This window comes from Budorcas taxicolor, chromosome X (genome assembly GCF_023091745.1).
Source record: "Budorcas taxicolor isolate Tak-1 chromosome X, Takin1.1, whole genome shotgun sequence".
NCBI classification, from domain to species: domain Eukaryota; kingdom Metazoa; phylum Chordata; class Mammalia; order Artiodactyla; family Bovidae; genus Budorcas; species Budorcas taxicolor.
Genome location: NC_068935.1, coordinates 127,881,634 through 127,905,508, shown reverse-complemented (window position 1 = coordinate 127,905,508; position 23,875 = coordinate 127,881,634).

The window sequence follows — 23,875 nt, the reverse complement described above, 5'->3', positions numbered from 1 at the left end:
CAGGGTGACCCCACCCTAGGCTGGCGAAGCTGGAAAGAACTGGGTAGAGCCGACCTGGGACCGGCTTGCCTGAGCCTTGCTCTGCCCTGGAACTTGGTAGCCCCTGAGGGGTATGCAGGGGTGAGGAGAAAGCAGGCTGCAAGGCCGAAAAGGAATGAAAATGAGGGCCAGGAGCAAAGGGGACGGGCTAGGGGGAGGTGGCCGAGGAGCCTAGCGCAAAGGCAACCTCAGTCTACATCCAGACTCTTGAGAGGAGGCCCTCCCTGCAAAAGCACCCCTGCCCCAGAACACTTGCTGCTGTGCTATTTTCCAAGTGCCTTCTTGCAAGCGACGGTGGAGATTCTCAAAAGAAATCGAGCAGTTGCTGCTCTGATGCCCACTTTTCTGATCGGGAAACAAACCCAGGCATTCCGTGGCAGAACCACTCGTATTACCTTATATAGAAATTTACTGTCTGGTGTCTCTGGTTTCCGATATGATACAATTCATTATTATAACGCTCTCCCTTTCATGTCAGGCCCAGGAATGTTAGTGACTGAAGCTGGGGAAGGGAGGAGCGCTGGAGAGGGAAGAGGGTTGGAAGGGTGTTTAAACACAGCCCTCTTGTTCTAAAACACTGGTTGGTAAATGTTTTTTTTTTTTTTTTCTAAAAGGGGCCAGATAGTAAATATTTTAGTCTTTGGGGGCAAGTACTCGTCAGTGTTACAGCGAGAAAGCAGCCCTAGACAAGATGGGTGAACCTGGCTGTATTCCAATAAAACTTAATAGGCACTGAAATGTGAACTTCATATAACTTTCACGAGTCACAAAATGTTCTTTTGATTATTTTCAACCGCTTGAAAATGGAAAAAAAATTTTGAGCTCCTGGGCCCTACAAAAACTGGTGGCAGGTTAGATTTAGATGGAGGACTGTAGTTTGCCCACCTTGTTATAGAATAATTGAAGGCTTGGCAGCTGTTTTCCAGTCTCCCATTAATATATTTTACTTATTTTCTGATGGGTAGGCATGATTTCTAAAACCTATTAATGTTTAAAGAGTTGAAAGAAATCTTTCCAGATGATGATTTTAAAATCTTTATGCTGTCCACCTCACTAAGTGTCTGAGTAGGAAATACAGAACAGATATTTTGGGAGTTTGTGAAAATATTTGGGTGCTATCATACACTTAATTCAAAAGTATCTGGTACAGCATACTCTGGTAGTTCTGGATTTTGTTGTTGTTAAATTGAATCTGCCAGTTTTATTTCTCCAGAATTTTTTGGTCTTTTTTCTGGCTAGGTACTTTTTTGCCTCAAAAATGTGATACCAGTTTTTCTCCCTTGAATTGCAAACTGTAATTTTTTTTTTTTTAGAGTTTCTAGTGGCTCAGAGGGTAAAGCGAATGTTTTTTTGCCTTTCACCCCACCTACTTAGCTCTGGTCCTAATCTTTTCTCTTACTTTCTCTGTGGTTGTCTTTTTGTCTCTCTTGCACTTAGCTAAGTCTACTAATCAAATAGGGAAGATCCTCTGGAGGAGAAAATGGCAAATGGCAACCCATTCCTGTATTCTTGCCTGGAGAATCCCATAGACAGAGGAGCCTAGCGGGCCACAGTCCGTAGGGTCGCAAAGATTCGGACAGGACTGAAGCTAGTGCACTCACAAGGTGTGGACTATCTTAACCGGGAGATGCTCTGTTTAGGTACCTTTTTCTAACACTGCTTACCTCAAAATTGCTATAGTGTTAACCACCAGTTTCTCCATGCCAACTGTGTTTTACAGATTAGTACACTTGTATATAAACCAAAACAAGTTATACCACACAGTGCTAGCCTTTAATATGTGCAGTGCACTCTGGTACTTTATTTCATTTTTTAAAATACTCAAATGACTCCCTACATTGCTTTCGCGATTGGGATGAGTCACAAGTTGTGGTTTGAGACTGGTCACTAGTATATTTTTTGAAACCTGTAGCCAGTTCCTGACTGCCCTTTATGAATTTTAAAAAATTTTATTGAAGTATACTTGATTTACAATGTTGTGTTAATTTCTGTTGTGCAGCAAGGTGATGTTATACATATATATATATATATATATATATATATATATATATATTCTTTTTCATATTCTTTTCCATTATAGTTTATCATGGGATGTTGAATATAGTTCCCTGTGCTATACCCTAGGATGTTGTTATTTATCCATCCTATATATAATAGTTTGCATCTGCTAATCCCAAACTCCCAATCCTTCCTTCCCCTCCTTCTTCCCACATGGCAACCGCAAGTCTGTTTTTTATCTGCCTGTGGGCTGCCATCTATGGGGTCGCACAGAGTCAGACACGACTGAAGTGACTTAGCAGCAGTAGCAGCCCCTTACAAAACAGCAACACACCCTCATATGCCTCTACAGATAATCACTTTCTGGCCCCTTCCTTTTTTTTCAGAGCACTTATTACCACCCAACAAATGTTTGTTCATAGGCTTTTTCTCCTACACTAGAATGCAAATCAATGGCAGGATCTTTGTTTTGGTGTACCCCCAGCAATTGAACCAGAGCTTACCAGACGAGGAAGCTCAGGTAAACAGTGCCAAGGTCACATAGTGAATGTTGGAGTTGGAATTTGTATTTACTTGGTCTTCTATTAAGACAGCAAAAATGATTGTATGTGATAAAGTGAACTGTTAACCAAAAGGAATGAGAGAGGGAAATAATATCCTGACGTAGCTGTGGATGAATCTGTTCATTAGCAACTCCTTCTCACTAGTTTTTGGCAAAAAATCGTAGCCATTCAAAAAGATGTTGCAGTTCTTACTGTGTGCCAAGCAGTGTTATGGGAACTGGAGATACCTGGAATGAGCAACACACAACTCTCCTGCTCTTTCATACATCCCTTTATTGTTTGTTTTCTTATTAAGAAAGGAAAACTCATTACAGAAAAATCTGAAAATTACACAAGTAAAAGAAGTACATAAAGAATACCAATTTTTGTTTCTGGTCAAATTGTTTTTATCCAAATCATTAGGAGTGAAAGAAAATACACGAAAACACTAATAGTCATTGTCTCTTGGTTGCTGATATTATGCATGATGGTTGTTTTGTTCTTCATATGTTGCTCTATTTAAAAGTTTTCTTCAATGGACAGACGTTAGTATTATAAACAGAATAAATCCCACATATTTTATAAAAAATATCAAAAGAAATGGTAGATGAGTGATGGAGACAAATGGACAGAATTGCTTTAGTGTGATACAATTCTAAGTAATCTCTCTTAAAATATTTAATGCAATTGTGTGAGAGGGGGTTGGAGGAAAATTATTATAAAATTGAAAGCACACTTTGCTTGTTTGAACTTGTACTTTGTTTGCATTTACTATTGTGATATTAGGTAGAGTGAAGTAATTATTTTATACTTATAAATTAGTGAATATTTAACCCTTGTGGAGTATCCCGCTAGATTTCTGAAAGGCCAGTTTACCCTGCTGTGCTAGCCTTTAAGGTGAAACCAGTCGAGCTGTGCATTGGTGACAGTGAGTCAAGGAAATGACCTAGACCAGAATCCCTGGGGCTTAGACTTGGAATCACCAGGGCGAAGTAAATAAATACTTCTCAAATGAAAAATATTGAATAGGAAATTCCTCCTGACCTTTACCCAATCCATAGCAGAGATGAGAAGTCTTCTCACATAGAACCTCCTTTTAGAAAACTTTCTCTGAGCATTCTACCCCTACCATGTTCTTTTATTCAAAGTTTTAGTATATAATACATTTTAGTTTACAGCTGAAGACCTCCTCTGAAGTTCACTGGACTCGGTAATTGCTGGCCATTGTCCATTCTTCCTCCTCCAGAGTGAGCTCCACTTCCTTCTCCAGACTTCTTACAGTTTGGTAGGACTGCCCATTAGGATACCCTGCTTTCCAGCAGCCGAAGCCAAAGTACCCTGGGGGTACTTAACCCCCAGGGGCCAATCAACCACACCCTTTCTGGAATGTGGATTCCCTAGACCGTTGCTGGTGAAGCACCCCAAACTGCTGGCCACTGGTTCCTGCTTCTGAGATGTCTAGAATAGCTCTTTTATTCTGTCATCTCCTCAGGCCCTACCATATATTCCCTTTTCGCTGAAGTTAGTCTGAGTCCATCTGTTGCTTACAACCAAAGAATGTCTGATGTTCACCTAACCCCTTCCCCCTCCAAGGCCTGAATTTAACTATGCATTCTACTGAATAAGGATTATGACCCTTGCAGTTGGAAAGGAAAGAGATAAGGTACTGAAAACTTAGCAAATGTGTATTTGCAATTCTGTGAAAGCTACAGGAAGACAGAAAGGCATACAAAGTGTTTCCAACAGAGCAGATTCAATGCAGGAGAACTGGATACACAGCTGGAAGAAAAGATAACAAAGCAACTTGAATTTTTGTCACTGCTTCTTGTACCCCTAGGGCTGATATTAGTAACTGCAAGAAGCAGCTCCCACGCCTAGGGCTTGGAGAATGAGGGGAAAGAAGTGGGATTACCAAGACCTCAGAGCTTGGAAGAGAAGCCCTGCACAGGCCGGTGCATGGACCTTTGGTGGGTGCACTCCTGCAGCCCCTGCTCAGACCCCTAAGAAGGTGTGGCTGGTGAGCACTGGTACCTCTGTTGGGCTGTGGTATGGTGATGCTGGGAAGGCTGAAAGAAGCTGGAGGCTGGAGCCCTGCATGAGGTTGGGGGAGAGGGGGCTGTTGATGGAAGCTGGCAACCATGGGTCCATTGTCCCTCCTTCCAGTCCTCCATCAGAACTTCCACTGACAGAACCTAATGGGAAGGAAACTGGCTTGGGAGTTTGGAAAAGCAGTTTGCAGAGCCCCAGCCCTGGTATCACAGCAGAGTTAAAAGCGTCAGCTTAGAGCTCAGGCAGGTAAATAACCACAACAAAAGCATACTTTGCCTTTAAAAGGATCAGTGGTGGTTTTTGAAAATAGAATAGCCTGGTATTTGGCAATTTTCAGTGTATCTGTGGCTGAATGTAAATTACATCATTATTGTACTTTATGCCTAAAGACCCAAGGGCACAAATTTCAAACCTGTAACATGTTCTCTGACCCTTAGTGATGGCATATAAATGTATCAGTTGGAAAACTTGTCTCCTAATACATATTTATGAGGTGCAGAAGTTACAGCAAGATTGCTTCATTTAATTCTTACAAAGAGGAAACCAGCACTAATGTAAAGCTGTTGTAGTCATCAAGAGGTCTATAATTGTAAGGTCATTTACAACTTTCTATTGAGACTTGCTTTTCAAAGTATGTTAGAAGCAAAGTCAGAGAAATTCATAATACCACTTAGAAAATACTTTATAATCTCACTTAAGGGAAATTACACATGCTTAAAATGTATAAAGCAATTAACCCAACAGATTTTACTTGGAAAGTTTGGACAATTACCAATAGTCTAAGATTAATGAATAAGAGAAATTATTATACTGCTAGCAAAACAAAATGTTAGATGAAAAATGCATCTGTGAATGTTCATAGCAGCTTTATTTATAAGAGCCAAGAACTGAAATCAGCCCAGATGTCCTTCTGCTGGTGAATAGTTAAACAAGCCGTTCTACAGTCCATACCATGGAATCCTACTCAGCGATAAAAAGAAAGGGACAATTGATACACACAACTTGAGTGAATCTGTACGGAATTATGTTGAGCAAAACAAGCCAATCCCCAAAGGTTACATGCCTTATCATTCCACTCATATAACATTTTCAAAATGACAAAACCTTAGAAATCCAGGAGAGATTAGTAGTGGCCAGACTTTAGGGATTAGGGGTAAGGTTTAAGGAATGTGAGTGTGGTTATAAAACAGCAACATGAGGGAGGAATCCTTGTGCTTGTGGCATTGGAATTGTTCAGTATCTTGACAGTGGTGATGGATACATGAATCTACACAGAAATAAAATTGTGTAGCACTTAATACACAAAAACACAAAAATGAATACAGGTAAAACTGAGGTTACGAAGAAAGTTAGTGGAGGTGATGGAATTCCAGCTGAGCTATTTCAAATCCAAAAAGATGATGCTTTTAAAGTGTTGCACTCAGTATGCCAGCATATCTGGAAAACTCAGCAGTGGCCACAGAAATGGAAAAGGTCAGTTTTTATTCCAATCCCAAAGAAAGGCAATGCCAAAGAATGCTCAAACTACTGCACGATTGCACTCATTTCACACACTAGCAAAGTAATGCTCAAAATCCTTCAAGCTAGGCTTCAACAGTATGTGAACTGAGAACTTCAAGATGTACAAGGTGGATTTAGAAAAGGTAGAGGAACCAGAGACCAAATTGTCAACATCCATTGGGTCATAGAGAAAGGAGGAGAATTTCAGAAAAACATCTGCTTCATTGACTATGCTAAAGCCTTTGATTGTGTGGATCACAACAAACTGGAAAATTCTTCAAAAGATGTGAGTACCAGACTACCTTACCTGTCTCCTGAGAAACCTGTATGCAGGTCAAGAAGCAACAGTTAGAATTGGACATGGAACAACGGACTGGTTCAAAGTTTGGAAAGGAGTGCGTCAAGGTTGTATATTGTCACCCTGCTTATTTAACTTATATGCAGAGTACATCATGTGAAATGCCAGTCTGGATAAAGAATTGATGCTTTTGAACTGTGGTGCTGGAGAAAACTCTTCAGAGTCCCTTGGACAGCAAGGAGATCCAACTAGTTAATCCTAAAGAAAATCAACCTTGAATATTCATTGGAAGGACTGAGGCTGATGCTGAAGCTCCAGTACTTCGGCCACTTGATGAGAAGAGCTGACTTATTGGAAAAGACCCTGAGGCTGGGAAAGATTGAAGGCAAAAGGAGAAGGGGGCAGCAGAGGATGAGATGGTTGGATGGCATCACCAACTCAATGGACATGAATTTGAGCAAACTCTGGGAGATGGTCCAGGACAAAGGAGCCTGGTGTGCTGCAGTGCATGGGGTTACAAAGGGTCAGAGACGACTTAGTGACTGAACAACAACTATAATTTTGCAAGCTGTTAACCTTTGGAGGAAACTGGGCACAGTGTATGATGGCTGTACCTATAATATTTCTTACACTGCATGTGAATCCACAATTACCTCAACATTTTTACTTACAAATGAAAGTTAAAGATGGTGTGCAGGCCCTGTTACCAGGCCATGGTTACCATGAGACGACTAAGGGTCACTCAGCCCTGCTTCCCAAGTGAGCAACTGTCATGAGCAACCAGTAGTGGTCCTGCTCAGCCATTGGTCAGCACCGCACTGGGCCCCTCCGAATGACCGTTGGTGGGCCACCGGTCGAGGAGTGGCATTCTGCAGGTGGAGACTGAGGCAAGAGGCGGATCCCGGCCCTCTGAGGGGGCAGTTAGCTCACCTGTCCACCAGCCGGTGGGTGAGCTGGGGGTGCCGGCGGCCCAGGGGACAGGCTGGGGGCTGTGCCCTGGAGGGCTCCAGAGCCCTGGCCAAGGCCGCCCACTGGCTGGGCCCAGGCCTTGAGGTGGCAGTGACCTTCTCCTGTCTCTGCGACCTAATGGCAGCAGCCATCTGCATGAGTCACAGACTGTGGGTCCTGACTGCCCCCCGATTTCGGCTACCTGAGGAGTCTGAGGGCTGGCTGGGCGCTGGGCGCCTGGCTCCCTCAGCGAGGATGGCTAAGCGAGACCTGGGGACCCAGCCCTGAGGGTGCTGCCAGCTGAGATCTGTCTCCTCAGCCAGGCCTGGCACTGGTTGGAAGGACCCAGCCTGGGTGCTGGGTGAACGCTTTGGGGTAGGGTGACCAGCCGGTGCAGGGACCTGCTCCTCTCAGCCAGGACTTGGAGCACTAAGGGTGAACGTTGAGCCTTGGAACCTTGCCCCTTCTTGTCAGAACAGAGAATACTACTTGTTTGATGGAGGTTTGCAGGAACTTTGTTACCTGACCTCAAGAACAGGTCTTGACACCAAGACGTTTGCCCCTCCCTCCCCTATCCTAGAAAAGGACTCTGCTGAAAGCTTTGGGGGAGTTTTTTGGAATTTATTTATTCATTTATTTTTGGCTGTGCTCGGTGCTCATTTTTTGCAGACTTTTCTCTAGTTGGCGTGAGCAGCGGCTCCTCTCTAGTGGCGTTTGGGCTTGTCATTGTGGTGCTTCTCTTGTTGTGGCTTGAGGGCTCTAGATGCATGGGCTCAGTAGTTGTGGCGCGTGGGCTTGGTTGCTCCGCGGCATGTGGAATCTTCCCAGACCAAGGATATATCAAACCCGTGTCCCCTGCATTTACAGGTGAATTTTTACCACTGGGCCACCAGGGAAGTCCAAGTTTTGGGGTTTGTAAGGCATGAGCTGCCCATATCCTTGCATGGCTGTGCAATAACTTTTTTCTGTTCTAAACTAAGAAAAAAAATTGGTATGCAGAAACAATAAAGAAAACCTTAGGGATACTTTCAGTCTTGGTCACCTTACTAGTTGAAGTAAAGATAATAATTCCTGCCATGTGTGGGGTTTTTCAAATTTTAAGTTACAATTTCAAGCATACACAAAAGAGAATAGTGGAATGAATATCCTGTAGACACCACCTACCTTCAATAATGATCAGCTCATGGTCAAATGTGTTTCATCCCCACCCAGTCCTGACATCCCTCATTTATTTTGATGCACGTATCACATCTCATATGATTTCACCTATAAATATTTCTATATGCATCTCTAAAATACAGTGGCTCCTTACTATTTTTTCACATTGAGGTTAACATTGGTTTAGAATGTATGTTTCAGGTGTAGAGCATTATATTTTCACTTCTCTACACCCTACAGTGTGCTCACCACCGAAAATTTAGTTTCTATCGATCACCATACAGTTGACCCCCTTTACTCATTTTGCCCTTCCTCCCTTCCCCTCTGGTAACCACTACACTGTTCTTTGTGTGTTTGTTTTGGTTTGGTTTGTCCATTTATTTGTGTGTGTGTGTGTGTGTGTGTGTGTGTGTTTTCTTCCACATATGTGTGAAATCATGTGGTATTTTTCTTTCTCAGTCTAATTTCACTCAGCATTATACCTTCAAGGTCCATCCATGTTGTTGCAGATGGCAAGATTTCATCTTTTTGTGACTCATTAGTATTCCTGTGTGTGTGTATGTGTATGGATCATATCTTCTTTATCCATTCATCCGCTGATGGGCACTTAACTATTGTAAATAATACTGAGATAAACATAGGGGTGCATGTATCTTTTTGAATTAGTGTTTTTGTATTATTTGCATAAATAGTCAGAAGTGGAATAGCCGGGGGAGTTCCCTAATGGCCTAGTGGCCAGGATTCCAGGATTTCACTGCTAGACCCTGGTTCAATCCCTGGTTGGGAAACTGAGATCCTACAAGCCGAGTGGTGTGGCAAAAAAAAAAAAAAAAAAAAAACTGGAATATCTGGATCATAGTGTAGTTCTGTTCTTAATATTGGGAGTAATCACACTGTTTTCCATAGTGGCGGCACCAATTTACATTCTCATCAGCAGTGTATGAAGATTCTAAGGGCTTCTTTTTCAAAAAATTCAAAATAACTGCATTGCATTCTTACATGCAAAAAAACTTGTAAAATTATTTGATATCAGTGTCCAGATAGCATTTACATTTCCTGACTTGTCTCATAATGAGTTATGTGCTTTAGCTTTATTAAGATACAGTGTATGTACCATAAACTGCACCCACTTAAAGTATACAGTTCATCGTTTTGACAGATGTAAACACCCATGAAAGCACTGCCACAATAAAAAACCAGAACATTTTAATTGTCCCCAAAAGTTTCCCTGTGTTCCTTCCTCTATCTCTGGCCAGAGAAAAAGCACTGATCTGCTTTCTGTCACTGTAGATGAGTTGACAGAGAATGTGGTTTTGAAAAAAGAACCAACAAACCTAAATGGCACACGACTTTATAAAAATTAGAAAAAAATCTAGAGAATGAAGAAAAATATGTGTATTTTCTTGTCTGATGTATTTTGATGGTGAGTCCCTGAGACAGGAAGCAGGTTAAATTTAGAATACTGTAATAATAATAGCCCCTGTAATAATAACATTTATTGAGCAGTTAGTATGTGCCAGTTATTTTACATTTATTATCTAATTTGTCTCATGATAACCCTATGATTATTATCAATCTAATATTATCAAACCCATTTGGAGAAGGCAATGGCACCCCACTCCAGTACTCTTGCCTGGAGAATCCCAGGGACGGGGGAGCCTGGTGGGCTTCAGTCTATGGGGTCACACAGAGTCGGACACAACTGAAGCGACTTAGCAGCAGCAGCAGATTATATTAATAAACACTAGATCCTTGACTCCATTGCTGTTCCCTTAAATGCAGATGTAGTTGGCTTATAGCAGAAAAAACTGACACAAAAAGAGAACCTGGGTGTGTTATTGAAAATGTCTTACCTTTCCTTTGACAGAGAAGCAAGGGCAATTCAATGGACAAAGGATAGTCTGTTCAACAAATGCTGTGAGAAGAACAGGGTAGTGACGTGTAAAAGATCAAATTGAGATGCCGATCATACATCTTTTGCGAATATTAACTCAAAGTAGATAATAGACCTAAATGTGAAATTAAAATCCCTAGAAGATTTTTAAAACAGGCAAAGGACCCGAATAGACATTTTCCCAGAAAACAAATGGCCAACAGATAGATGAAAAGGAGCTCAACATCTGTAATCATTGGGGAAATGCAAATCAAAGCTGTTCTGAGATATCACTTCACACCTGTCAGAATGTCTATCATCAAAAAGATGAGATAACAAATGCTGGTGAGGATGTGGAGAAAGGGAATCCTTGTCTACTGGTGGTGGGAATGTAAACTGGTACAGCCACTATGGAAAACAGTATGGAGATACCTAAAAAAGTAAAAAGAGAACTTCCATATGATTCAGTAATCCCACTTCTAGGTTTATATTCCAAAAGAAACCAAATCGTGTTTTTTTTTTTTTTTTGGCTGCGCTCCACAGCTTGTGGGATCCTAGTTCCCTGACCAGGGATTGAACTCTGGCCCTCAGCAGTGAAAGCACATAGTGCCTACCACTGGACCACTAGAGAAGTCCCTAGATCATGAAGTTGAAGAGATATTTGCACCCCCATGTTCACTGCAGCACTATTCACAGTAACCAACATATAGAAACAACCTAAGAGTTAGTCAATGACTGAAGGGTTAAAGAAGATGTGGTATGTATGTACAATGGAATATTATTCAGCCTTTAAAAAGAAGGAAATCCTGGGAATTCTCTAGTGGTCCAGAGGTTAGGGCTCCATACTTCCACTTCAGGGGCCAGGGGAACTAAGTTCCCTGATTGGATCATCCGAGCAATGGCACCCCACTCCAGTACTCTTGCCTGGAAAATCCCATGGATGGAGGAGCCTGGTAGGCTGCAGTCCACGGGGTCGCTAAGAGTCAGACACGACTGAGCGACTTCACTTTTACTTTTCACTTTCATGCATTGGAGAAGGAAATGGCAACCCGCTCCAGTGTTCTTGCCTGGAGAATCCCAGGGACAGCGGAGCCTGGCGCGCTGCCGTCTATGGGGTCGCACAGAGTCAGACATGACTGAAGCGACTTAGCAGCAGCAGCAGCAGCAGGGTGGCCAGAAAGAGAGAAGTAAATCCTGTCATTTATAACATCATGAATGAATGTGGAGGGCATCATTCTAAGTGGAATAAGCCAGAGAAAGAAAGACAAATGCTACACAGTATTGTTTATATGGGTAATCAAAAAGAAAAAAAAAAGTCACGCTCATAGAAACAGAGAAGAAAAGTAATTGCCGGTGGATGGATGGTGGGAGAGAGAGGGAGAACCTAGTAAAAGGGTGCAAATTTTCAGTTGTAGGGTGAATAAGGTCTGACTGAGGATCTAATGTATAGTGTGGTAACTATATAGTCGATATTACTGTATTATATAATTTAAATTTGCTAAGAGAGTAGAACTTAAATGTTCTCACACATGCAAAAATGTAAATAAATAAATGTAGATAATGGATGTGTTAACTCAATGGGGAAAATCCTTTTACAATATATACATATATCAAGTCATCACATTTTACACTTTATCTTACAATTTTATTTGGCAATTATACCTGTTAAACGGGCTTCCCTGGTGGCTCAGACAGTTAAGAATCTGCCTGCAATGTGGGAAACCTGGGTTCAATCCCTGGGTTGGGAACATCCCCTGGAGGAGGGCATGACAACCCACTTCAGTATTCTTGCCTGGAGAATCCCATGGACAGTCCATGGGGTCGCAAAGAGTTGGACATGACTGAATGACTAAACACAGCATACCTGTTAAACAGTAAAAAATAACCCCCTAGAAGATAACATAGGTTATCTAGGTGACTTTGGATTTGGTGATGACTTCTGGGGCTTCCCTCATAGCTCAGTTGGTAAAGAATCCACCTGCAATGCAAGAGACCCCAGTTCAATTCCTGGGTCAGAAAGATCCCCTGGAGAAGGGGTAGGCTACCCACTCCAGTATTCTTGGGCTTGCCTTATGGCTCAGCTGGTAAAGAATCTGCTTGCAATGTGGGAGACCTGGGTTCAATCCCTGGGTTGGGAAGATCCCCTGGAGAAGGGAAAGGCTACCCTCTCCAGTATTCTGGCCTGGAGTAGTCCATGGGGTTGCAAAGATTTGGACACAACTGAGCAACTTTCACTTTCTTAGATATAGCACCAAAAGCAGGATAAGTTGGACTTCATTAAAATTTAAAACTTCTGGATTCTCTGACAGTGGTTAAGAATCCGAGCTTCCAGTGCAGGTTTGATCCCTGGTTGGTTAATTAGTATGCCACATGCCTCGAGGCACAGCCAAAAAAAAAAAATTAAAATAATAAATAATTTTTTTTAAATTAAAAACTTCTGCTTTGAGTTAGGATTCCTACCATGTCCTTCCTGCTGTCTGCCATACACTGTGGGGTGTCACTCCAGGATCTTATACTGAGATGTTCAACACCCTCAGAGGCACAGTCATATACAGAACGATCTCAGGGCAAAAAGGGACATATCCCAAGACTACTCACGTCCTTGTGCTCTGTAAAAACAAACAAGCAAGCAAAAAAAAACTTCTGTTAAGGAAATTAAAAGACAAGCCACAGACTAGAAGAAAATATTTTCAAAAGGTATATTTAATAGAAGACTGATATCCAAAATATATAAAGAACTCTTAAAATGCAACAATAAGAAAATGACCCAATTTAAAAGTGGGCAAATGTTCTGAATAGACATCTCACCAAAAAGATATACCAATGAGAAATAAGCACATGAAAACATGCTCAATATCATATATCATTACAGAATTGCAAGTTAAAACAACAAGATACTACTACACACTTATTAGAATGGCTAAAATCTATGGAGACAGTAAAAAGTGTGCCAAGGGTTCAAGAGGAAGGAGAAAGGGATGAATAGATTTTTAGGGCAGTGAAACTATTTTGTATGATTCCATAATGATGGATACTTGTTATTATGTGTTTGTCAAAGCCATAAAATGTACAACCCAAAGAGTGAACCCTGATGTAAACTATGAGCTTTAATGACAGTAATATACCTATATTGGCTCATAAATTGTAACGAACGTACCACATGATGTACAATTAGCATGTGTAAAATTAAATTAATAAAGATTAACATGTCTGAATGAACATGGGAAATGGGATTGGTGGGATGAGGAACTATATGGGAACTCTCTGTACTTTCCAGTCAATTGTTCTCTCAACCTAGAGCTGCTCAAAAAAAGTCTATTAATTAAAGAAAATCTATCTTTTCCAAGCCTCTGTTTCCTCATCTTGGAAATGAGGAGGTGGACTAGATGTCAGAATGAAATTCTGTACTTAGAGATGAATGTTTACCCCTTACATTTCACCAGATGTTTACTTTGTGATTTGTATCTACCCCTGCCACATGGCTTTCAATGATTGCGCTGATAGATCAGCTGAGCTGACTTCACTTGGCTGTGGGTGTTGTGGCAAAGAACAGACTCACACAGAAGACTCAAAAGTTTTTTTCATTAAGTCTTCTTGGTGATCTTTTAAAGAAAACTTTCCATGTCTCTGAAATGTTTCCTGTCCGTGTTATTTTGAAAGCCATTTTGTGCATTCACCTACAGTTTTGACTTCAGTTCAGTTCAGTTCAGTTGCTCAGTCGTGTCCGACTCTTTGCGACCCCATGAACTGCAGCATGCCAGGCCTCCCTGTCCATCACCAACTCCCAGAGTCCACCCAAACCCATGTCCATTGAGTTGGTGATGCCATCCAACCATCTCATCCTCTGTCGTTCCCTTCTCCTCCTGCCTTCAATCTTCCCCAACATCAGGGAAATGAGTCAGCTGTTTGCATCAGGTGGCCAAAATATTGGAGTTTCAGCTTTAGCATTGTTCCTTCCAAAGAAATCCCAGGGCTGATCTCCTTCAGAATGGATTGGTTGGATCTCCTTGCAGTCCAAGGGACTCTCAAAAGTCTTCTCCAACACCACAGTTCAAAGCATCAATTCTTCAGCGCTCAGCCTTCTTCACAGTCCAACCCTCACATCCATACATGACCACAGGAAAAACCATAGCCTTGACTAGATGGACCTTAGTCGGCAAAGTAATGTCTCTGCTTTTGAATATGCTATCTAGGTTGGTCATAACTTTTCTTCCAAGGAGTAAGCGTCTTTTAATTTCATGGCTGCAATCACCATCTGCAGTGATTTTGGAGCCCCCCAAAATAAAGTCTGACACTGTTTCCACTGTTTCCCCATCTATTTCCCATGAAATGATGGGACCGGATGCCATGATCTTAGTTTTCTGAATGTTGAGCTTTAAGCCAACTTTTTCACTCTCCCCTTTCACTTTCATCAAGAGGCTTTTTAGTTCCTCTTCATTTTCTGCCATAAGGGTGGTGTCATCTGCATATCTGAGGTTATTGATATTTCTCCCGGCAATCTTGACTTCAGTGACCTTGAAAATATGATAGATCATTTCAAGTTGCAGTAAATGTTCTAACTTTTGGGAGAAACTTAGTTGTATTGTATTGATAATTTCAGTAGGCAATCCTTCATTAACCAGGTGTTGTAGCTAGATATTACAATGTTATTGTTTAGTTGCTAAGTCATGCCCAACTCTGTGTGAACTCACCAACTGTAGTCCACCAGGCTCCTCTGTCCTTGGAATTTCCAACACAAGAATACTGGATGGGTTGCCATTTCCTTCTCTAGGGGTTCTTCCCTACCCAGGGATAGAACCCGTGTCTTCTGAGTTGCAGGCAGATTCTTTACCACTGAGCCCCTAGGGATGCCCAACCATCACAATGTGTGTGTGTGTGTGTGCACTGTGTTCAGTCGTGTCTGACTCTACGACCACAATAGTTTAGTCTTAAATGAACATGAAGATTTATGTAATAATGTAAAGTCAGTTGGCCATATGAACCTCATTGTGTTTTCCTGGTATGAAATAAAGACATTCATGAGCACCAGGGCCATATAAATGACCCCTCTAACTTCTTCTTGCCCAAGAGAGGTATGACATTTATATGAGCCACCATGTCCCCTGTTCCCTGTGGGTAGTCATAAATGTTTGATAATGTTGTTTAATGAATCAAATGAGTGAAGAAAGTTACAAAAAAAACTAAATGGAAAAACCAGCAAGCATCTTAAAAATTTTTTATTATATATTTTTAAATTTTTTATTGAAATATAGTTGATTTACAATGTGTTAGTTTCAAATGTACAGCAGAGTGATTCAGGTATACATATATATTCTTTTTCAGATTCTTTTCCATTATGTTATTATAAGATACTGAGTATAATTCCATGTGCTATACATTAGATCCTTGTTGGTTATCTATTATCAGCAACCATCTTAATGTATATCACAGTACTATTTGAACTGTAAACATATAAAAGCACTGTGGATGATTCTTACTGAATCATTTAATTCCTAAGAAGTCAGAGGAATTTGAATTGATGGAGCTCTGACTTTAAATTTACATGAATCATTATCCAGTATGGAATTCAGTGTTCCTTTTCTGGGAAATAATTGTTAACATTAAGTATTCTTGCTTACATTATATTTATTGTTATTTTTGGTCAAGAAAAAATAGGCTTGCATCACCTACCACTTCACTCCCATTATAAAAATGAATGTTTTATATATATTTATATTTATATAATATATAAAGGGATGATACATAAAAGAATGTTTTATATGTATATATGTATGTATGTGTGTGTGTGTATCTATATATATAGCTTAAAGCAGTGGCTTTAAATTTTTTATTGGCTGCAATCCACAGCAACATCTACATTTTACATTATCTGTCATCTTTCAATCTATCATCTATCTTTCTATGATTCTGAAACAAAATTCTTACAAAGTAGTACCTCTCCTCAAGGTGTGTAATATACTCTGATCTGATCTGATCTATTTTGTTCTCTTTCATTTTTTAAAAATGTTAATCACGATCCTTTAAGTTGGTTTCATGTATGGGCCAAGACCTGTATTTTAAAAACTGTGGCTTGGAGAGCTCCAGATGAAATTTGTAGTGAATAGACCAGAGTATCTCATGTGATGATAAAAATGCCTTAAAAGAAGGCTTTTGTCACTTCACTTCTGAATACATATAACGATTTTAAATTGACATACCACAGACTATTTCTGGAGAGTGAGATTGAGCAAGACTTCTAATTTTACTTTTTCAAATTGTTTGAAAGACTAATTTTTAAAATTTGTTTTTTAATTGAAGGATAATTGATTTACAGAATTTTGTTCTGTTAAACCTCAACATGAATCAGACATAGGTATACATATATCCCCTCCCTCTTGAACCTCCCTCCCATCTCCCTTTCCATCCTACCCCTCTAGGTTGATATAGAGCCCCTGTTTGAGGTCCCTGAGTCATACAGCAAATTCCCATTGGCTATTTATTTTACATATGGTAATGTAAGTTTCCATGTTACTCTCTCCATACATCTCACCCTCTCCTCCCCCCACACCATGTCCATAACTCTGTTCTCTATGTCTGTTTCTCCTTTGCTGCCCTGCAAATAAATTCATTGGTACCATCTTTCTAGATTCTATATATATGCATCAGTATACACTATTTATCTTTCTCTTTCTGATTTACTTCACTCTGTATAATAGGTTCTACGTTCATCCACCTCATTAGCACTGACACAAATGTGTTCCTTTTTATGGCTGAGTATCAGCCCTGGGATTTCTTTGGAAGGAATGATGCTAAAGTTGAAACTCCAGTACCTTGGCCACCTCATGCGAAGATTTGACTCATTGGAAAAGACTCTGATGCTGGGAGGGATTGGAGGCAGGAGGAGAAGGGGACGACAGAGGCTGGATGGCATCACGGACTCGATGGATGTGAGTCTGAGTGAACTCCGGGAGTTCGTGATGGACAGGGAGGCCTGGCGTGCTGTGATTCATGGGGTCGCAAAGAGTCGGACACGACTGAGTGACTGAACTGAACTGAACTGAATATTCCATTGTATATATGTACCACAGCTTCTTTATCCATTCATCTGTCAGTGGACATCTAGGTTGCTTCCATGTTCTAGCTACTGTAAGTAGTGCTGGAATGAACATTAGGGTACATGTGTCTTTTTCAATTTTGGTTTCCTCAGGGTATATGCCTAGGAGTGGGATTGCTGGGTCATATGGTGGTTTTATTCCTAGTTTTTTTTTTTTTTTTTAAGAAATCTCCATACCATCTTCCATAGTGGCTGTATCAATTTACATTCCCACCAACAGTGCAAGGACATTCCCTTTTCTTCACACCCTGTCCAGCATTTATTGTTTGTAGACTTTTTGATGATGGCCATTCTGACCCATGTGAGGTGATATTTCATTGTAGTTTTGATTTGCATTTCTCTAATAATGAGTGATGTTGAACATCTTTTCGTGTTTTTGTTAGCCATCTGTATGTCTTCTTTGGAAAAATGTCTGTTTAGGTCTTTTCCCCACTTTTTGATTGGGATTTTGTTTTTCTTGTATTGACTTGTATGAGCTGCTTGTATATTTTGAAAATCAATCCTTTGTCAGTTGTTTCATTTGCTATTATTTTTTCCCATTCTGAGGGTTGCCTTTGAAAGACTAATTTTAACATGTATAACTTTTATAGTAAAAAAGAAATCTAGCGTGATGTTAGCTACTTATCCTAAGGAGCCAATGTCAGGTCATACTTCTAAAAGTTATGTTTTATAAAACCTAGTGGAGGGACTTCTCTGGTGGTCCAGTGGCTTAGACTCCACACTCCCAATGCAGGGGGCATGGGTTCAATCCCTGGTCAAGGAACTGAGATCTCCCATGCAGCATGTGTGTGCCTCCTGAGTTGCTTTGTTGCGTCTGCCTCTTTGCAGCCCCATGGACTGTAGCCCCCCAGGCTTCAATCAAGAATACTGGAGTGGGTTGCCATGCCCTCCACCAGGGGATTTTCCGCAACCAGGGAGCGAGGCCATGTCTCTTACCTCTCCTGCATTGGCAGGTGGGTTCTTTACACATGCAGCATGGCATAGCAATAAATAAATAATATAACATGTATGTGTATGCTCAGTCATGGCTGGCTCTTTACACCCCCATGGACTGTAGCCCGCCATACTCCTCTGTCCATGGAATTCTCCAGGCAAGAATGCTGGAGTGGATTGCCATTTCCTACTCCAAGGAATCTTCCTGACTCAGGGATCGAACCCAAGTCTCTTGTGTCTCCTGCATTGGCAGGTAGATTCTTTACCACTAGCACCACCTGGGAAGCCCAAAGTAACATTAAATAAAAGTACTACTTAAAAGGAAAAAATAGTGGAAAATTAGGCACAACAGGAATGTGCAGTTACAGCATCTTAGCTGCATAACTTCGGGATGATCTATGCAGTGTACTACACAGACATTAACAATGATGATTTAAGTTCTAGCTCAGTGGCTCTCAATCAGGGGTGATTTTGCCTCTCAGGGGACATTTGGCAATGCCAGAGACATTTTAGGTTGTCACACTGGGGGAAGGGAGTGCTCTTTGTGTCTAGTGGGTAGAGGCCAGGGATGCTGTTAAACATCCCATCGTGCACAGTACAGCCTCCACAGCAAAGAATGATCCCCAACCAGCAATAGTGCTAAAGGGTAAGAAACCCTAGTTTTAGCTAAATGTCTATATATTCATGGAAGCTTTACCTCCTTCCTCATATCTGTGAAAAATCTTTTTTCTTTTTGGTAGCATTTAATCTAGCTCTTTCTCATACTTGGAATACAGTAATTTATTATTGTTGTTGTTTAGTCACTAAGTTGTGTCCAACTCTTTTGTGACCGCATGGACTGTAGCCCACCAGGCTCCCCTGTCCATGGGATTTCCCAGGCAAGAATACTAGAGTGGGTTGCCATTTTCTTCTCCAGGGGATCTTCCCGACCCAGGATCGAACCCACGTCTCCTACATTGGCAGGTGGATTCTTTACCACTGAGCTACCAGGGAAGCCCAGTTATTTTTGTTCATGTCTTATTTCCCTTCCTAGGTAGAAAGCTCCTTTTTCAGATATGATATGTGCCTGATTCTTCTTGGTATAACCATCAACCAGACCACCTTGTGTCTTGTATTTGTTTAATAAGTGTTTATTGAGTTATTACATAAGAATAAAAAATCATGGCACTGGAAGTATTGAAATGGAAAGATGTCCACAGTATACTTAATTGGGATAAAACAGCAGGTTACAAAACAGTGTGAGTGATCTATAGATTCAGTGCAATCCTTATCACAATCCTAGCTAATTTTTCAGAAATCGATAAGCTGGCCCTCAAGTGCATATGGAAGATCAGGGGGCCTAGAAAAGCCAAAATAGTTTCGAACAAACTTGAAGGACTCATACTGTAGAACTCTCAGAAGAAAAGATAAGAGTTAATCTTTGAGAGGGCTTTCCTGGTGGCTCAGTGGTAAAGAATCCACCTGCAAATGCAGGAGATGTGGGTTTGATCTCTGAATTGGGAAGATCCCCTGGAGAAGGGCATGGCGACCCACTCCAATATTCTTGCCTTGGAAATCCCATGAGCAGGGGAGCCTGGTGGGCTACAGTCCATGAGGTTGCAAAAGATTCAGACAGGACTTAGTGACTAAACAACAACAATCTTGAGACCATGAGTTAGGCAATGATTTCTAGAACAAATGACTCCTCCCCAAAAAAAGATAAACTGGATTTCATAAAAATTTAAAACTTCTATGCTGTGAATCAAATTGCCAACATCCGCTGGATCATGAAAAAGCAAGAGAGTTTCAGAAAAACATCTATTTCTGCTTTATTGATTATGCCAAAGCCTTTGACTGTGTGGATCACAATACACTGTGGAAAATTCCGAAGGAGATGGGAATACCAGACCATCTGACATGTCTCTTGAGAAACCTGTATGCAGGTCAGGAAGCAACAGTTAGAACTGGACATGGAACAACAGACTGGTTCCAAATAGGAAAAAGAGTACCTCAAGGCTATATATTGTCACCCTGCTTATTTAACTTATATGCAGTGTACATCAAGAGACATGCTGGGCTGGAGGAAGCACAAGCTGGAATCAAGATCGCTGGGAGAACTATCGATAACCTCAGATATGCAGATGACACCACCCTTATGGCAGAAAGTGAAGAGGAACTAAAGAGCCTCTTGATGAAAGTGAAAGAGGAGAGTGGAAAAGTTGGCTTAAAGCTCAACATTCAGAAAACTAAGATCATGGCATCTGGTCCCATCACTTCATGGCAAATAGTTGGGGAAACAGTGGATACAGTGTCAGACTTTATTTTTGGGGGCTCCAAAAATCACTGCAGATGGTGATTGCAGCCATGAAATGAAAAGACACTTACTCCTTGGAAGGAAATTTATGACCAACCTAGACAGCATATTAAAAAGCAGAGACATTACTTCGTCAACAAAGGTTCATCTAGTCAAGCCTATGGTTTTTCCAGTAGTCATGTATGGATGTGAGAGTTGGATTACAAAGAAAGCTGAGTGCTGAAGAATTGATGCTTTTGAACTGTGTTGCTGGAGAAGACTCTTGAGAGTCCCTTGGACTGCAAGGAGATCCAACTAGTCCATCCTAAAGGAGATCAGTCCTGGGTGTTCATTGGAAGGACTGATGTTGAAGCTGAAACTCCAGTACTTTGGCCACCTGACATGAAGAGCTAACTCATTTGAAAAGACCCTGATGCTGGGAAAGATTGAAGGCAGGAGGAGAAGGGGATGACAGAGGATGAGATGGTATTGGATGGCATCACCGACTCAATGGACATGGGTTTGGGTAGACTCCAGGAGTTGGTGATGGACAGGGAGTCCCGGCGTGCTGCAGTTCATGGGATCACAAAGAGTCAGACACGACTGAGTAACTGAACCAAACTGAACTGATGGTGCTAATGATACATCAAGAAAGTAAAAAGACAACCCACAGAATGGGAGAAAATTTTTGGAAACCACGTGTCTGGTAAGAGAATGTATCCAAAATGCATAAAGAACTCTTACAACTCAATAATAAAAGATAGCCCAATTTTAAAATGGGCAAAGAATCTGAATAGATATTTTTTCCAATGAAGATATACAAATAGCCAAGATAGGGGAGGGGAGAGAAAGATAATTTTTCTTCTACCCTTCTAAGTTCTCAGCTGGGGCCACTGTAACAAAAGATGGATTAACAAGAAAAAAGCTTACAGATTTATTTAGTACAAGTTTTATGTGACACAGGAGCTTTGATAGGGAAATGAAGACCTGAAGAAGTGGTTAAACATGAATGTGTTTATGCTAAGTTTTATGAAGAGCAGAGAGTTGTGGGAAAATGTAATAAGATAAAAAGGATATGAGCTAAGAATAATAAACTGGGGTAGCGCATGTCCTAAACTCTGTCACCAATAAGCACTCATAGATATGTACCCAAGAGAAATGTAAACACAGATGTACACAAAAAGTTGTACATGAATGTTCACTGCAGCATTATTTATAGTAGTCAAAAAGTAGAAACAACCCAAATGTCCATCAACTGATGAATGGCTATGTAAAATGTAATATATCTATCAAAATGGAATATTATTTGGCAGTAAAAAGAAATGAAGTACAGATATATCCTACACCATGGATAGACATGGAAAATATATAAGTGAAAGAAACCAGGCATAAAATGCCATATGTTGTATGAGTCCATTTAAATGAAACGTATGAATAGTGACACAAGGTAGATTAGTGATTGCCTAGGGCTGGGAGGTTTGGGGGGAAATGGGGAGTGACTGCTAATGAATTCAGGTTTCTTTTAGGGAGAATGAAAATGTTTTAAAATTAGATTGTGGCAATAGTTGCGCAAACATAAATACACTAAAACCTAGTCATTTGTATGCTTCAAATGGGTGAATTGTACAGTGTGTGAATTCTATCTTAATAAAGATTTATATATTTAAAATAAAAGCAACACTATATGTATTTGCTCCCTTGAAAGTAGTTTACTAAGATAAATGTGGAATGTTAGTGGGTCAGCTTGTACCTGCTTTTCAAAAGTATTCATTGTGAAACCCTTGATTGATGAGTTGCAGCTGCACTAGGAGGGATGTGATTTGGCACTTAATCTCAGAGACAAAGCACCCAGCATACTGTACACATAGGTGTTAAACTGAAAGGGTGGCTGCCCAGCGTTGTACTCAGCACTGGGTTCAATCCAATGGTTGCAGCTGAGCCTGCTCCATGTGGTGTAGGGACCCAGAAACTCTGCCTGATCCCCTGGAGGCAGCTGCTTTTTGGCCATGTACGTTGCTTATTTCATGTCATTTACAGCTGTGTAAATGAGTGTGGGAAGGAGCATTACCACAATGTGTAGTGTATGCAATCTTCTAGTTAGCTGTATGTGCTAGTGATTCTCTTTGGGTGACAAAATTCTGGGTAATCTTTATTTTCTTTATACTTATCTATATTTTCTGATTTTTTAACCTTCAAGATTTTATTTATTTTTTAATAAAATAATCTGAAAAACAGAAGTCTTTACATTCGTGCACTAAATCCTATTTGGTCATGGTGAATGATTCTGTTAACCTACTATTGAATTGTTTGCTATTATTCTATTTATAGTTTTTCAGCTAGTGCTTTGGTCTTCTGTTTGGGTTTTTCTTCCCCCAAACTATAAACATACCTCATTTTATTGACGGAGAAGGCAATGGCACCCCACTTCAGTGGAAAATCCCATGGATGGAGGAGCCTGGTGGGCTGCAGTCCATGGGGTCGCTAAGAGTCAGACACGACCGAGCGACTTCACTTTCACTTTTCACTTTCATGCATTGGAGAAGAAAATGGCAACCCACTCCAGAATTCTTGCCTGGAGAATCCCAGGGACAGGGAAGCCTGGTGGGCTGCCGTCTATGGGGTCGCACAGAGTCGGACACGACTGCAGTGACTTAGCAGCAGCAGCAGCAGCATTTTATTGAACTTCACTTTATTGTGCTTCACAGGTGTCCTTTTTTTTTTTTTTTTTTTTACAAATGAAAGGTTTGGACAACCTTGCCTCGAGTAAATCTATTGACATCATTTTTCCAACCACATTTGCTCACTTTGTGTGTCACATTTTGGTAATTCTGACAATATATTAAGCCTTCTTGTTATTATTATTATATTTGTTATGGTGATCTGTGATTAGTGGTTTTTGATGTTACTATTACAAAAAATTTATGAGTCAGTGAAGGCTTAGAAGATGGTTAGCATTTTTTATCAATAACTTTTTTTTTTTATTGCACCATGCAGCTTGGGGGACCTTAATTCCCCATCCAGGGATTGAACCCGACCTCTGGCAATGGAAGCACCGAGTCCTAACCACTGGACTGCCAGTTCAGTTCAGTTCAGTCGCTCAGTCGTGTCCAACTCTTTGCGACCCCATGATTGCAGCACGCCAGGCCTCCCTGTCCATCACCAACTCCCAGAG